Source organism: Opisthocomus hoazin, chromosome 4, assembly GCF_030867145.1.
Source record: "Opisthocomus hoazin isolate bOpiHoa1 chromosome 4, bOpiHoa1.hap1, whole genome shotgun sequence".
Taxonomy (NCBI): Eukaryota; Metazoa; Chordata; class Aves; order Opisthocomiformes; family Opisthocomidae; genus Opisthocomus; species Opisthocomus hoazin.
The window spans coordinates 73,358,726-73,375,624 of record NC_134417.1 but is presented as its reverse complement, the minus strand read 5'-3'; the positions used below and the strand labels follow the sequence as shown (position 1 = coordinate 73,375,624).

At 39.7% G+C, this 16,899-nt stretch overlaps 1 protein-coding gene across 1 annotated transcript in view; it reads left to right on the top strand.

The window, feature by feature from the left end:
- NEBL (nebulette) overlaps window positions 1-16,899 on the top strand; it is a 108,293-nt gene that overhangs the window by 76,153 nt on the left and 15,241 nt on the right.

Sequence of the window (16,899 nt, the reverse complement as noted above, 5' to 3'; positions counted from 1 at the left end):
GTTGCCTGGTGTCCTTGAATTACCCATGGTTTTAGAAGATTTTAAGGCTGGTAAACTGTAGACAGTGCCTTTTTATGTTCTCCCATTCACCAGAGTAAGAAGTTATTATAGTGGCTAGTATTTAGGGAGTCTACCTTGTTTTAGGTGCTGTAGAAATACATACAGCCAGCTCTGATTAAGAATGGGTGAAAAGAAAGTGTTCGAACTGAAGAACTAACTCTGAACAAAGAAACACAAGTTTTTGTCAGAACTCTAATCCCTTCTATCATGTCTGTCAATCTTTACTTGATATTTTAACTATGTTCCCAACTCTATTAGTAGATGATAGCACTAGTGAACATCATGCTGGCTTTTATGTCTCTTCCTGTGATGATGTGAAGTGGGCTTCGTGGTCCAGTGCACATTGCCTCTCTATATCTGTTGTGATCTTTTTTGGCTCTATTCCAAGCTATTTTAACATTGCTTTGTCAGCTTGATTTGATTGCTAATAGATATTTTTTATTACTTTCCATACTGAAAATAGGAAATGGGCTTTATTTTCCTGGTTGTTTTGGCACTAGTAAGCTTGCTTTTTGTATCTCTATTTAAATCTGTTGTTGTGGTGACGTGTTGAATAGATTCTTGCCAAGATTAACATATTTTAGCAAGATACTGTTTCTGCTTTTGACCCAGCTGGCTAGCCAGGGTTTGAGCACTTGCAGACGGTTCCCATTGCAGGGGAGAAATAAATGCCAGAGCTAAGTGATTCGACATAATCCTAATGATTTACAAGAAAATGCCATTTCTGTGAACACTCTTAGAAAAAACAGTGGAAGATAGCATCTTTGTTCAAAAATACCAACCTTTTTCATTGCAGCATCGCATCCAAAATGTCCTGTAGCACATAGTCACAAGATGAGTTTGCTCTTGACCTTTATGCAATATCTCTTATGGCATACCACAGTAAATGGGAACGAAATCCATTTTGCTGAGGTTTCATGGCTGTTTCTCATGGGTTTTGTACTTTTATATATAGCAGTGTTTCTCATTGGCAACTGTTCAATCTGATGGCATGGCAACACGAAGGACAGTTGGGAGACCTGTGACCAATTTTACAGCCTCTAAGTGTCTTTGGCGTTGTCTCATCATCTTTCAGATACTTCTGCTTTGCTCAGTTGCTAATTTATTCTAGATATCTCTACTGATATTTGACCCACAATTCAAGTCTTCCACCGCCACTGCTGCTGGAATTGTTCCTTAATCATGTCTCCCAGCCCTTAGCTGGGTCCCTGGCTTTGTATGAAATGTTAAAGGCTTATTCAGATCCTAAATAACTCTCTCTCTCTCTCTTGTCTTTGGGGAATTCCAGTAACAACATCACAGGGAGGCTACTAATGTTCACTAGAATTACTTCTTCCTATTTGATTCCCTGACTATTATTTTAGATGGCGAGATTGGACTGAGTCAAGTGTGCCTCCCAGGGAGCTTTCATTACCAAATCAGTAGATTTTTGCAAGACATAAGTTCAGGAAAATCTCTGTTCTCTATTTTAGACTACTGCAGGTAAAACTGGATAGGAAACAATTGTTAATGCTTTTCAGTAAGCCTGATGCAGGTGGTGAACTTTCATTTTGATATTCTTTTCAAAATTACTTTTCATCTTTGTCTGTCCTTTTTGCAGCTGATCTCTGTTAGTGTTTTTCGAGGTTGATTGTTACTTCATGGTATCATTGAATTTTTTTGCCATACTGGACAGAAGGTGTTGCACTAGAGCTTCTCAGTCTGCCTAAATGCTTTGTAATTAATTACTGCCCTAACAAAGATTTCCTTTTTACCTGCAAGCCATTCTGTAGTACTTCCCAGAAACAGTTGGGTGCCACATTAGTTCTTGCAAAATTCTCAGCTGTTTTTCAAGTAGTTATTTTCAGCTTGGCTAAAGAGGAACAGAAGCTAATGATTTCTCTCTTTCAATCCTGCTTTTAACACTGGTGTTGCAACTTCTCAGACATGGAGCTGTTCGTTCATTTTTGGGAAGGTTTTTCAGATTATTTTCATCAGAGAAGTTGAGATATATGGATGTCAGATTTATTTTTGTTTATAAAGACAGACCAGACAGTTCCTTCTTCACAGAACATCGTAGAAAAAAAAGCAACAAGAGATAGTTTCATTGCTTTCAATTCAGGTCTTTCTAGACAGCATTGTGTCTGACAAATTTCTCAACTGTCCTTTTTTTTGGAGTTTCTTTTTAAAGTCTTTTATGTCTGTCCTGATTTTCTGTGCAGTCTTACACAATTTTTTTCTCCCATTTCTTTTCACAGTCACTCTCTTCCTCCCCTTCCTCTACGAGTAAGGCCCCATCCTGTTACTTTGCATTCAGGCAGCAGGAGAGATCTGGTTCATACGGGTAAACAGCTATTCCAGTCTTGCATTATTTTGGGCAGTTGTATTTGTATTTTAACCATCTACTCCACGAAGGAGATGAATGGCTTTCACATGTAACTCCTATTTGCATATAATTATGGAGTTTTCAGTGTCTGATGACAGGAAGGAACACAGGTAACACCTAATTTGACTTCTTGTATTCACAGTCTCTATGGTGTTTCTCAGAACTAATGCATGCTAAAGCATGTATTTTTAGAAAGATACCTGCTCCTATTTTAAGGTCTCCGTATAAGATTAACCTACTGTCTTTTGCCAATAACTTACTTCAGTAAGTGAAAATGGCATTTAGCTCACACCCTCATGGCTTGAGACTGTTTTGTTTAGTTCCATTACCCCAAAGGCAAGAGTAAAAATGCTTGAAAGTAGCACAATTTCACAATATTGGAGACTTTTTTTAAAAGTTTGTTATTTCAGAACATGTTCTGTATATATTCTTCTCAGTAATTCAGTCTCTGGAGATTGAGGCAGGGAAAGGACTTTTTAACACTAGAGTGTTAATATGTGGTGTGATGTAAGATATAGAAATGAATTTGTGGTGTATGATGCAGTGCGAATCACAGAAACCAAGCTCAGTTGCTCAAAGCTGTGTGTGTGCAGGTATAGACAAAGAGTGGCAAGATAAAGTGAAGGCTGCAAGTAAACCTTGAAGGTTAATTAATATTTTTCTTCAGGCCCATTGTAGTAAGCAAAGAAAGAAAATACTGCAGCCAGAGGAAATTCTGGTTTGGGATTAAAATGTCAAACAATTTAAGTCTTTGAGAGCACAGAAACTTGTCCTTAGGGGTGTTGACCTAGTGTCTACAGGGGTCACTCAACTGCTACTGGAACAAATTCCAGGCTTTGTCGTGATTCTACTAGAGCAAAGCATCCTGATGACTGGCCAGATGGTAGGAGATGAGCCGTGGTACTGCTACTAGGGCTGCCATTTCTGTCACTTCTGTTTTGCATTGGTCTTTGACTCCTTTTGGGGTGAAGAATCCCTCTTAGTGTCTTTGGAATGAGAAGACCCATCTGCACTAAACAGTATTACTGTTATTCTCATTTCACTGTTATTTATTCATTCTCTCTTTCTCTCTCTCTGTCTTTTATTATGCAACAATTTGTGTGCACATTTTGTTTTCATTAAACTTCAGTGACAGTTTTTTCCTTAGGATTCCTCCTTCTGTTTTAGTTATCAAAGTCCTTTTATGCTGCTTTCCTTCAATCCTGTTTCACTGCAAAATGTTTTAATTTCACTTTCTAATATTCTTTCTTCTCTTAGTTTTTACTTTAATTATCTTTCAATTTATTGTATCTCTGTGGGGCTTTCTGTTTAGCTCTCTCCTGTTTTTCTTTGATTTAAATCAGCAGCATTTTATTTGCTATTACCACGTTTGGCTTTCAGTCTGAAGTTTTTGACTTTAAAATGATCTTAATGAACATCCTGCAAGAGATAAGTGTAACTTTTTTTGTCCCTGATATATCCTTTTTTTCTTTTTAGTTGAAACATTTTAGGTTGGTTTTCTCCCCTTTAGCTTTTGACCTTCCCCTTTTTTGTCTTCTGTTTCCTCTTAATTTCTAGTTTAATTGGTGTGCATCAGCATATAGACATGATACATACATTTATCCTTACTATATGTTCAGAATTTTTCAGTGTATTAAAATGTCCCTTTATTCTTATTTTAAATTGCCTATAGTCTGTAGATTGAGAAAAGTCAGAGGTGAGTGTCAGTTCCTTTCAGTCATGGATATATTTTTACTCTGCTGGGAAAAAACTTGATTTTTTGGTTATTTTCTAAGCCATCATCATATTATCTTGAAAGCTATATAGAAGTCAGTCTGCAGGAGAAGGAAATCAGGTTTGCTGTACTCCCAAAAGCTCATGATATATAGGAAACCTTAGTGGATATTAAGACAGAATTTTCAAGTGCCTTTTGTTGCATTTTAAAATTGAGTGCTAAAATTTCATGTATTTGATTGGAGCCAGTGTGTTACTGGTTTGCTGCATGCTCACTATTTATGGTTGTCTCCTTCAGCCTAAGTTCTTTAGATTCCGTTCACCTGCTGCCATGAGACAAGCAGTGAGAATTAACATAAAGAGGACTTGATCTGAGGTTGAAGGTCTTCCTTTCTTTATTCTGATGAAAAGGGTCTGCCTCTAACACTCAGCTCTCTCACTTTGCCTGGGAAGCTACCTTCTACTCACAGTGGCAATACAAGTATACAAATTTCAGCAATGAAATTCCACTTATTTCTTGATAGCCTCTTAATTTTTGATATCAACCTTAAAAGTAACCTGTAGGTTACTATGAGAAAACTGGAAATTTGTATTAGGTGTTTCACTGATACTACATAACAGTTGGTCAGATCTGCAAAAGATTAGTGCAGACAACCTTTGAGGAACAAATACGGCAAAAGGGCATGCTGGCAATTTGACTCCAAAGTCTATGAAGACTGAGGAACACACAGAACCGCAGTAGCTTCCTGTGGGATACGGGTACTTACAGTCTGTATATAGCTTGGAGTAGAAGTTAAGTCAATGAGAAACAGTGAGTCCTTTCATCTCTCTCCCTAGTGGCATGTCCTCCTTGTGTGATATGAGCATTCTGAAGAAGAAAGGCTCCAGAGGAGCTGGGCCTGCTCCCCTCCCTTTCTCCATACTCCGGGGGTTATCTTTCTCCTTTGCTCACTGAGGCAGAAAAGTTTTGTAGGCCACTAGAATTACTGTTGTTTGAACTGCAGTGTGAACACAGCCCTGCAAAGACTAAATGTAGTCTTCATCTATTATTGCGTATCACTGGCCAAAGTCTCGCACTGTGTACCAGCTCATGGAGGGGGCTTTTGTTCCTCAGCCTGACACTGACATTTTAAACACTGATTTCAGGGATGTCTCCTTCTCTCCCCCTAGTACACACCAGTATCTGTGGCTCTGTATGTGAAATGTTTATTTATAGGATTTGCCTGAGGCTTTGACACCCACCCATACATGCCACGGAAAATCCTAGATCAAGGAACGGTGCTGCTGCTTCTGCTCCTGGTTAGTCTGGTCAGAAGACAAACTACTCAGATGAAATAGAGAAAAATCCTCTTTATTTCACATGCTGAAATTGCAGAGATGCTCTCTGGTATGTGGGTCAAGGAGTCTGCTTGTGTTGGGACAGTGGTAATACTGTTCTCTTGTGCCAATACATGAAAGAAGAAGAGGAAAGGAAACAGGATTTGGTCCCCTTCCTTGCTCTGTCCTCCCCATCATTTTTTATAAAAAACTCTCTGGTTTTGAGGATGGGAAAAATCACCATTAGTAAAAGACACGTCAAAGAAAAAAAGAAGGATTGATACCTGACTGCACTTTATATTGTAACCTAGAAATCTGTCTTCTATCTCCAGGTGCAGCTGGCGGGAAGACAGGGCAGAAATCCTTCACCCCTCTTCGTATTCATATTCAGTGGCTAAGCTCTGTCATTTTAAGGAGGTCAAGCAGAATGATGCAGCAGTTACATTTTCTTCTCTGGCAGACAAGGAAGAATAGTTCTTTTATGCTAGGTAGCTGAACTTTGTTTCTGTAATGTTCCCTAGAGTCCGATAATCAAACATGGCATTTGGAGGGAGAGGAACTGTAGATTTCACAGGAAGAACTATAGGCTTTTCTGGGTTTCTTGTTGCCTTTCAAGTGTATCAGCAGGCTGCACTGCCACAGAAGGCTGAGCACATCAAAACAACGCTCTGTGTACTCCCTCTTGGCAAGGGTCATAGCCACACTTCTCTTATCCACTGGACTCTTACATCTGTTTCTGACTTCTGTTTTATTTCGGACTAGATGGTGCTTTGGTTTTGCTGCTTTTACATGCAAGCCCCCAGCAGGTTTGCCAACCTGAAAGCTAATGTGTGGGGAAAAAACAGTCGTCTTCCACTCAACAGCATCATGGTAAAACTATGCTTTTCCATCCTGGTAATCAGATTATTTTCTGTTCTTAAGTGTATAATGTAGTACAAATGCTTGCAGTCAAGTAATACGTCACCCATAAACCTCTTGTGAAATTTTTGAACTTGGCTAAATACTTCTCTGTGTATGTAATATGGGCACAAGAGCATGCATGTTTGGTACCCGTCTGGTACCACAAATGAGTTAGCATGAACAGCTTTCATTGTTAGAGAACTTACACTCCTTCAAAATTGGTGATTCCTGATCTTCCATTTCCAAATAGATTTTTTAGAAATGATATAGTTTCCTCTGTAAAGGTTTGCTGTAACCACCCTGTACCCCAAAAGGACCATGCTTGTTCAGGCAGCAAGACAAAGCTCTCTCCTTTCTGAAACTGCGCCTTTCATTTGACAGAGGTGTATTGGGCTCTTTCAGCTTCTGCCTCCTGTTTTGCAGTGATTCCTGATGTTCAAAATGGCATAATTTTTCTTTTTCTAATTAATAATAATCCCATTACAGATAGAGGAATTTTTTAAAACAGTGGGAGGTTTCCCGGTGTTAGAAAGGTGATACCTTTTCACCTCTAGATTTGAGGTAAGAAGGAAAATTAGAAGCAAGGTTAGTTGTGAGAGTTCAGATTTCACTTAGAAACAGCGTGGGTGTTTTCCTTACACATGTGCTTATTTCTGTATAGGTTTCTGTGAAAAGAAGATTTCTGACCGCTTAATATATCTTTTGGTGTCCTTCTAATAATCTGTTTCAGCCTTTTAACCCATGTAAGTCTTGGAATCCAGAATAGCAATGGGACCACGTTTATGCACTAGCTTGAGCATTATCGAATCTATTTGTCCTAGTGTGGACTATCAGACTTCTAGCATCCTCTGCTGAGTGCTTTGTTAATGCAGAACATGAGAGAAATTGGTCCAGAAAATAAGATTTCATTCCCTTCCACTACAAAGAGGTATGAAGTATCTGTAAAACCTTGTTTATTAATGTAAAACTTGAAACTTCATTTAGCACTCCAAGTGACAGCTAAGTAAAGTTTTGATTAAGGTTTGATTTAGGGCTCTGGGAATAAAACTAAATATCCCACATTGGTTGTAATACATTAAGATATAAATTGTGATTCATCTGAATGCACATTTTCATTCAGTGTGTGTTCTGAGGATGAGTTAATGTTCCAGGGAGAGCTTTATGTTCCACACTTCCAAAATATTTTTGCTTAGATTCCATCTGCCTATCTTTGATTCCTGTGCTTCTCTCCCACACCCTTGACAGCTGGCAGCATCAAAAGGCAGTTCCCACACATCCAGGTGGAGGAGAATCCAGAAGAGATCTGGTTTTCAGTTTGTGTAGCATGGCAACAGTTTAGGGGATCCTTCTGCTTGCCTTGCCAGCTGTCTGAGTTTGATGTTCGCTTTTCCTTTAAACAGTTAGTGAGCAGAAAGTGGAAGGGAAATTTCCAAGTGACTCAACAGCTGGAAGTGTTAATGGCTCCCTTGGCAAGCAGCTTTTTCAGTTGTGCAGTGTGGTCCCCTAGAGTAGCTTTTGATACACTTCAGAGGGTTTTATATCCAGCAGACAATAAATATAATTAGTAAAATTATGTGCAGTCACGTAGTTGATCGTGGTTGATGCTGTCCTTCCACCATTGCTCAGACTGGTTACACTCACTATACAGATAAGTAGCTGCACAGAAATCAAAGCACAGCTTCCGTGAGAAGAACTTGCGGGCTTCTCTCTTTAACGCAAATAAGCAACAGCTGATATTCAGTAAATGTAAGTGAGTTCAAATAGTAATTGAAGGCATGTGGGTAATGTAACATGTTAACATGACCTTCATTTTACTAACTCTTTCCATTTGTGAGGAAGCCTAGAGCAAAAGCCTGCCTATTCACAACTGAAGAAGGAGTTGCAGCTGCCTGTGGTGCGCTGTGGCCCCCACCAGCACCAAGGATGCCTCGGGCTGGCTTTCAGACATTTTGTGCCTTCATAAATAAAAGAATGTGGTGAGGTGTGCGAGGAAAGGAAAGGCATATTGTACTGTTTTCTCAGCTGAGACATGCTGCGGCTTAGGTGGAATATCAGCCACAAAAGTCAGCTGGCAATAGTGTGTGTTTGTCAGTGACACCAAATCCTGACTGCAATTTGTATTCAGAACTCCAGAGCAAGATGTCCTGTGGTTTGGTTATGTCCCAGTTACAATACCAGTAGGAGAAATGGGAATATGTGGAAGTATTATAATGCACCAGATTCTAATAGATACATAGGCTAAGCTCTTTGGACTGCACAGTTGCCACTGAAGACTAATTCCAAAACAATATGCGTAACAGTTTTTGCTATAATCCATATAAAATGAATGGGGGCACTCCTTGTATATTCGAACTGCCAGAACAGTTTCTAAGACATGACATAATGTAGAACATATCTGTGGAAATACATGCATTAGAAGTTGTAGACCTCATCTTTTAGGAACTATAGGAAGAAAAATCCTTTTTGCAACCCAGATGGGTCTGCCAAAGCAAAACCAAGCAGCCAAGTCCCTCCCTACTCCTATAGCATCTGTATAAACTGTGCTCCAGATACACAATCCCTGCTCCTCTAGTCCCAGTTAGTAATTTTTTTGTCCTTAGGTTGTGATAGAGTATTGAATGTATTAAATCTGCTTTTGTGAGGACAATGAGTGAACTAAACATCTAGAAAAGATTTGTAGTGGAATGTTTAAAACACAATTTTTTTTGTCAGGTGCACCACATTTAACTGGTTTAGAATATTCTGTGTTTTATCATCATAACTCTAAAGTGACATTCTAGGATTCAAAACTGGGGACAAATAGGACTCTAGTTTTAGGGTTAGAAGACAAATAGTTGAGATAGTTTTATTTTTACAGTGTTGTAGTAAGAACTGGTCAGGGGGATCTGGAAGAGAGATAAATGGTTTGTATTTTAAGTGAATTAAATTGTAAGTGAAGTAGATTGTTGTAACTGCCCATGCAATTCTAAATGTCAGATACAGAATTCATACCATTTTTAAAATCCCAGAAACAACTGTTCATAGAAGTTGGATGAAGGCAATAATTGTTGTCATTTGTTATAAATTGTAATTTTATGCTGCGTTCACGTTTGTTTTATCCTGTTTTTTTTTTTTAGCAAAACCAACAAAAACGTGTCAGTATGACCGAATGCTACAAACAGCCTCTTCCTAGATTTTTAAAGGCTGGTAACCTTCTGAAACATTTTAGTTATTGAATTTTCTGGGAGATCATTTACCACCCTATTTTATAACAAATACCTTTCGCTTTTGTGTGAAAAACCTTATGTTTTAAGGGGCTGCTATACGATTACGTTTATCAAACCTGTTCTTCTGAGTGCTTATGGTCTTACAGTCTTAAATGGCCTTTCCAAAGGCAGTCTGGGGAAGCTGATGGCATTTTCTGTTCATCAAAATTGTCTGCTCTGCCAGGACAGGACTATCCCCTGCTCTTTGCAGGCTGTGAGGCTGCCACTCACCACCTCACTGCTCCACAGCCAGGCACAGTCACAGGCAGAAACTCTGTGGGTTCTTTGGGATCCGGGTTCTGCTGCTCTCCTGTTGACAGACCACAATATTACACATATTTAATACCTTACAACTGTGATGCTTTATAACTGCAATAATGTGTTAATGATCACAAAGGCTTTTGAGCTGTGACTCGGTATCCTCCACCCCTCTTTCCTCAGTAGAAATGGTGCTCTAAGAGTATCCACAAGCATGTCTTGGCAAAAATCTTCCCTGTATTGTGCTCTTTTGGTGAAGAAGATTGATGTTCAGGTGTTCGTCCTCTTCCTTTGAACATTGACAGTAGGAAACAGGACATCCTTGGTTTCTTTAATTTTCTCTTTAGACTCTGATATTTAATACCTGCTTGCAGAAATTACTTCTGGAGACTGTGCTAGCCTGGGCTTTCCCTGAATATAGCCTTTTAGTGCAGTTCTTCTGAAGGGGGGTGAAAGCTGTACTACTATTATTTAAAGGAAATTTGTCCGTGAGAGACTGTTTTTTTCAGTAAAGAGATTTAGGCTCATCAGAGAGGCGAGAATGAACCTCAAGAAGTAGATTGCCCTGAAAAAGAATGTAATGGAATTGGCTGATCCACTGTTTCTCAGAATATGAAGAATTAAGGAAAAGGCCTGAATGACCAGACACATAAACTATGATGTACTAGAGAGGCAGATTTCCAACCATTCTTCTGCTGGATTGGCTAGTACTTCCCAAATTCCCACTCCATCTACTATTAGATGTATGATGGACTTATAAAACAAAGACCAGTGTAACCGGTATTAATATTATCGACTGTTCATACAAATCATGAATTTTGCAGCAGGTGAAATTTTTATGAGTATGTTTGCTCCCTGGAGTAACTGAAATATGAGATAGTCCCCCTCTAAAAGGAAACCAAATTACAAATAAAATACAGGATTTCATGTGGCCTGAAAACATTAGATATTCTTTTTGTCATTCCTTTTGAAATGTCTTTGTTTTCTTTGACATATGCTAAACAGCTATGTGTGATCTTCTGTTGTAAATTCGTTCAAAATCAAATTTTAATTTCTTATAATGAAACTACTGTTAAGAATTATAATTGTATGATTCTGCATTTCCCACAATAATCTACTTCAGTTTACATAGTGGCTGCATGTATTTAGGCTTAATTATTGCTAGCTGATAAAGTGATATTATAAAATAATGATGCTTAAAAATGTCTATTAGTCTAATCATAACGCTAATGAAGTTTAGTTTAAAACTTTATCCATTGTAAGTAGTCTTGTAAGTGGTGACATTTTGATTTTTTTGCCTCATGAATAATTGATGTTAGATATTTTAATACAAAATAAATAATTTTATTGATTCCCTCCCCCCCTCAATATTTTTCAAGGATTTGAAGGTTACATGGTTTATTTCTTATCTCTTTATAATTTAGGTTATGGAAACTTCCTAAGCTTCTAATGTTCTGAATTTGCCACTGACACCAAGTAGTTCAGAGCTTCAATTCTAGTGAGGTCAGTGAGCATGGCAGATATTTATTAGCACCCCATGTGAATTAGGCCATACTTTCAGGTTGTTATTTCAGCAACCTAATTACCTCTGGGCTTGATATTCCAATTTACTAACTAATACTGACTCCTGTAATGGATAGTATGCAGACAAACTGCTGCTTCTGACAGCACCACTGAGAGCAACTGGCCCACTGAGAGCAACCAGCCTGGTAGCTCAGACATCCATGAAAGCAGCCTAACTGACGAGTAAAGGGCAAGCAAAAGAGGAGAGGAAAAAAAAAAAGGAAAGAAAAGATATGAAGGGAAAATTACTGTTACAAGAAAATATGCCAAGATGCTTTACCGTGTTGTTCTCTACTGTTCTAAAAACAGCACTGTTCTGTATCAGGACTCGCCATCTGCAATCTTCAGGTTAGTGCTTTTTGTATGCTTATGCGGTCTAACCTATTCCCAGTAAATCTGACTGTGCTGTGCTACTATTTCTGACTAGAAAATAATAAAACTCTATAATAGATAAGAGTTATAATCAGTTTAGAGTACGTGCTTCCGTTTTCTAGCTTATTTGAAAAGTTATTTTTGAGCAATTTAACTTCAGAGATGGCTGGGAATTTTTCAATATTGTTCATCAGAAGATAGCAGTTTAATGTCAAACTTCTTTATAGGAATGGATCACTTGTGATTAATGTCTTAATGCCACCCCCGCCATTTCATTCAGTTATAAGGCTGTTGAGGTTATAGCTTGACATTTTTGAAACCAAGAATCCAGCTTTATGTTGAAATATGTTTAATTTTGAAGAGTCACATAAATAGTAATAAACATTGAAAATCATCAAAATTAAACCTAGATATTTTGAAATGGTTGGCATAAAATTATTTCTTTACCTGATTTTTAAAATTTCTTTTTTGCATGAACCTTTGAGATTTTTTTTCTTCTAATCCCAGTTTGGGACAGAAGCATTCATGACAATAAGTTCCACACTAGAAAATTATTTCTGAGGTATTCCTAATGTTAGCTGTATCTAACATCTCTGTACTGTTCTGGTTGTTCTCTATATTCCTGTGACTGCTTTTTTATCATGTCCTTTAGAGACTATCCCCTTGCTCTGTACCATGGGAATGCTGCAGTTGTGTGCCTCATCTCAACCTCTTCATCCTCTCTGTATCTCTGGGTGGTCCTTGCATACTCACCAAAGTCTTAAAGTTTTCTGATACCTGTTTTTAATGTCAAGTAAACAGCTCTTGCTGCCTGCATTAGGCTTAATCTTCTCTAAACTTCTACTATAACGTTTTGCAGATACTGTGGAGGCCCAGTATACAAGTAGTTGAACAGTGGATACCACATGCTAGCACACAGGAGCATTCTGCATTACATGGGATGCATTGTTGGAGCTGGGTACTGGGACATCTGGAGGGAAGCATCTGGGAGAGGCTCAGCTCTTTTGTGGTTTGAACTCAGAGGGAGCTTGTGCAGAAGCGAGGTGCTTGGGGGGGAATACCTTGGGACAGCTGAGCTGATCTAGCAGTTTGCTGCCTTCTGAGGCCTGTGGCCTTAGGTACCTGGTCCTGCCTCCTTTTTTGCACTGCATCTGTGGCTGGTCTGATCCCTTGCTGAGCTGACTTAGCTCACCAACCCACCAGAGAAGTGACCCAGCTGAGAGGAGGAGAAAGGGTGGCAGGAGTGTTAGATTGCCTCACCCAACTCATGGAGCATCAGCCTCAGATACGCAGTGGGAATCAGGGATGGACTGCCTGTAGCCTGTTTGAGAGGTACCACCTCATAACTCCTGCTAAATTCTTTCAACACTCTTAACTTTAGTGGAGAATGATGTTTAGCACATTATCTTTAAAAGCCTGCTGAAACCTTATCCGTTATAGCAGTCAGGCTACTTTTCTTCTCTTTTCATGCCTTTCATAGCCTATCCTTATCATACCTATCCTGCCTTACTTGCTGCCAAAGTATCAAGATTCTTGTTTCTGATTAGCCTGTGATATGGGACTTCTTTAAAACTCTCATTAAATTCTTGGTTGACCACAGCTGTGTTCCATTTATCCTGCTGTTCGTGCTTGGGCAGGATGTAAACTTCTGTAGAATTAATGCATTAGCCTTCTTCAAATATCTCCTTAGAACTGTTTCTCAAGATACTTGTGTGGTTAACACAATGCTGAGCTGAGCTCATCTCAAGAACTTGTACAGGAATATACACAGCACAGGAAACAAACAGGAGGAATTAGAGGGTGTGTGGTTGCCTAAAGTGGTGTAGTGAAATCTCCATGCCGAGCTCAAAATTGACCAGACAAAGCCTTAAGCAACCTAACCTAACTTCAAATCTGGCCCTGATTTTAGGAGAGGAACAGACTATATTACATCTAGACATCTCTGCCAATCTTACTTGTTCGGTCATGAATCACAGAATGGTAGGGGTTGGAATGACTTTTTTTTTGTGCATGTGTTCTTTTGTACTGTTGTCTCTTGGTTTTCACTTTGTTTTATTTCTTTGGCTTCAAGCTCTTTGAAATTGTGTCTGTGTTACATATAATATTTTTATGTGTTTTATATAAAAATATATTTAAAATATAACTTTAAGTAAATGTATAAATAAATGTTCTTTTTCATGTAGTCTACTTTCCCCCCCTCCCCCCATCAATGCCCCAGTTTGGCATTAATTTTTCCTGTCCTTACTGAGGTTGATTAGTACCTTGTCATCAAAAGTCTTGCTGCAGATTTTGATAGGACAACTTTTGGAGGGGAAGTACTAGTTTAGCACACAAGGGCAGCTGAATCAGCATCTGAGGGATGTCAGGTGCATTACTATGTGTTACTGGTTTGCATGGCAAGGTTTTGGTAGCGGGGGCTATAGGGATGATTTTTGTGAGAAGCTGCGAGAAGCTTCCCCCATGTCTGATAAAGCCAGTGCCAGCTGGCTCTAATACGGACCTGCTGCTGGCCAAGGCCAAGCCAATCCACAACAGTGGCAGAGCCTCTGTGATAACATATTTAAGAGGGGGAAAAAAACTGCAGTGAAAACAACAGTCGAGAGAGAGGAGTGAAACGATGTGAGACAAACAACTCTGCAGACACCAAGGTCAGTGAAGAAGGAGGGGGAGAAGGTGCTCAAGATGCCTGAGCAGACAGTTTTCCCTTGCAGCTTGTGGTGAAGACCATGGTGAGGCAGGTTGTCCTCCTGCAGCCCATGGAGGTCCACGGTGCAGCAGATATCCACCTGTAGCCCATGGAAGGGACCCCACACCAGAGCAGGTGGATGCCTGAAGTAAGCTGTGACCCCGTGGAAGGGACCCTGCCAGGTCCAGCAGACCCCTGGAGAGAGGAGCCCACACCAGAGCAGGTTTGCTGGCAGGGCTTGTGACCCCGTGGAAGGGACCCACACTGGAGCAGCCTGTTCCTGAAGGACTGCACCCCGTGGAAGGGACCCATGCTGGGGCAGTTCGTGAAGAGCTGCAGCCTGTGGGAAGGACTCACATTAGAGAAGTTTGTGGAGAACTGTCTCCTGTGGGAGGGACGTCATGCAGGAGCAGGGGAGAGAGTGTGAGGAGTCCTCCTCCTGAGGAGGAAGGAGCAACAGAGGCAACGTGTGATGAACTGACCGCAACCCCCATTCCTCATCCCTCTGCGCCGCTCAGGGGGAAGAGGGAGAGAAACAGGAGTGAAGTTGAGCCTGGGAAGAAGGGAGAGGTGGGGGCAAGGTGTTTTAAGATTTAGTTTTATTTCTCACTATCCTCCTCTGATTTGACTGGTGATGAATTAAACTCCCTTTTCTCCCCAAGTTCAGTCTGTTTTGTCCATGACAGCAATTGGTGAGTGATCTCTCCCTGTCTTTATCTCAACCCTCGAGCCTTTCATCATATTTCCTCTCCCCTGTCCAGCTGAGGAGGGGGAGTGATAGAGCAGTTTTGGTGGGCACCTGGCATTTATCTAGGCCAAACCAAAACACTGTGGAAGTAATTTTGTTATTAGAAACACTGAATTCAATTAGATTCAGGAAAAAGGTGAAAACTGTTAATAGTATTCAAATATGCCAATCTTAGTAAGTGATGATAATGTGCTGCTTTGTTCAAGGATGTCATTAGTAATACAAATTGTAACCCAAAACACTTAAAATATTTTAATGTTGGGGAGCAGCAGCCAACGTCTGGGGAAAGTGATAGAAAAGATAAGACAAGACCAAAGTATTGAGACAGAGTTTGTAACCAAAGTTACCTTTGTGACACTTTCTTGAGAAGGCTTTAAAAAGGTATCAGTTGTTATTTTCCACCAGCTTCAGTGCAGCAACAACAGTTTACCCTAAGGCTGTATTTCCTTGATTATGTCTACTTGTAACTTGGACTGGGAAGTGGTCAAGGGGGTTGTGCAGTTCCGGCAGCGACCCATTCCCATGAACAACACGTGGGGTGTACTTGAGCACCCCAGAAGTGTGCTCTAGACCTACACTTCCCCACATGTGAGTGCGTCACTACTTTTACAATGTTTTCTGCTGCACAGCACATAGCTGAGTAATTTCTAAGGAAAGGACAAAAGAAAGAAGGAACTGAAAGCTATGGGAGAGGCTTTCTAAAGCAACACCATGAGGGCTGCTCTCTAAATGTTGCAACCTGTGGAAAATAAGGCAGCAGCAAGGCAAAACAGGGGAAGGACTTCAATATATGTGGAGCAACATGGTTCCCACAAGCAGCTTCATCTATTTTGGGGGAGCTAATCATAATGTCAGTAACACAAAAACATATGATGATGTTGTATTCTGGCTCTATTACAGTTTTTGTGCTCCTCAGAAAAACTGCATCTTGATTTCTGTTGTTCTACAGACACTAGAATTAAGCACATTATAATCACCATCTTTCTTTTTACTTCCTGCTGTCTGGTGGTGGTGGCCTTTTTATTTCACAATGTTGCAATATTCTTTATGAGTTCTCGGAAGTCTTACTAGTGAAACCATGAATTGAGAGAGCATCAAAATATGAAGTGAAATAAATGCTTAAAACTGCATGATGTCTGTAAGAGTAAATGAAGTGATCGTTATTTTGCATCTGGTCCAGTAAATGGCTTGTATTGCAGTAAATGGCAGAAGTGCAGTAGTTAGCAGTGGGCATACATGGTTTTACTGTGGATTATTGAGGTTCTGCTGTACAAAAGAAAGAAAAAGAGTTTAAGTATGGTTTTGATAAAATGTATCTTGGAACCTGCCCTTAAAATGATTTTCCTTTCAGCATAAACTTTTTTTTTTTTACCTTGTAGTGATACAACACTCTCTTAATTATTCCTTTCGTGTTTCCAGAATCTGACATTTTTCTTTCCCAGTCCTTCTCAAAGCATGTCCTGATCTCTGCAGACCCCATGTCTGCTGCAGCAAGTTGATACTCGCTATCATTCTTCCAACTTCTTTTTCTTGGAGGCTTTATTTCTGTTTGTCTTTCCTCATGTTCATTCATTTTTCTCTCTTTTCTCTGGGGAAGCTTTTAAAGATACAGCAAGAGAAATAAGATAAATTCCTTCAAGTAGATAATTTAAAATGAATATCTGGCTTGCTT